Source organism: Lepidochelys kempii, chromosome 28 (genome assembly GCF_965140265.1).
Source record: "Lepidochelys kempii isolate rLepKem1 chromosome 28, rLepKem1.hap2, whole genome shotgun sequence".
In the NCBI taxonomy this organism is placed as follows: Eukaryota; Metazoa; Chordata; order Testudines; family Cheloniidae; genus Lepidochelys; species Lepidochelys kempii.
Genome location: NC_133283.1, coordinates 4,530,754 through 4,531,312, shown reverse-complemented (window position 1 = coordinate 4,531,312; position 559 = coordinate 4,530,754). Strand labels below are relative to the sequence as shown.

At 62.1% G+C, this 559-nt stretch overlaps 1 non-coding gene across 1 annotated transcript; it reads left to right on the top strand.

Annotated features, from left to right (window-relative positions):
* Window positions 1-252: 252 nt before the first annotated feature.
* On the top strand, window positions 253-324 carry TRNAE-UUC (transfer RNA glutamic acid (anticodon UUC)). Its single transcript has one exon. It is a non-coding gene; the product is annotated as a tRNA-Glu (tRNA).
* Window positions 325-559: the final 235 nt, after the last annotated feature.

Here is a 559-nt window from a genome sequence, read left to right as displayed (position 1 = left end):
TTGAGGGGAACGCCACGGGTGTCCCAGTGTTGGCCAGGGTTTGTACAGCACCTTGCACAAGAGGGTTAATCTCAGTCCCGGTCTGTGCAGCACCTGAGAGCCCCGATCTGTGGGTCCTGATCACAGGCACCGGGAATGGATAGAGGGGAGACCTCAGCACCCGGAGGGTTCATGCAGCCCTGGGCACAGGCCCTGCTTGGCAGTGTCGCTGCTCTCACGAGGGGTTGGCTTAGAGAAGCCCAGCAGCACCAGTCCCATGTGGTCTAGTGGTCAGGATTCCTGGTTTTCACCCAGGCGGCCCGGGTTCAATTCCCGGTGTGGGAAGAGGGCATAGCTTTTGCTCAGAGGGGAGGCCGGAAAAGAAAGGAACGGGGCAGGAGCCTGCCAGCAGGGGAGGGGAGAGGATCCCAGAAGCGGGGCTGGGAGGCAGAGTTCTCGGGGTGGGGGGAGATGAGGGAAGGATCCCAGCAGGGTGGGAAGTGGGCAGCATGGAGAGCACAGGCCTGGCCTGGGGCCTGGGGAGAGTGACTGTATCCCTCGAAACCCCTCAATTGCAGAC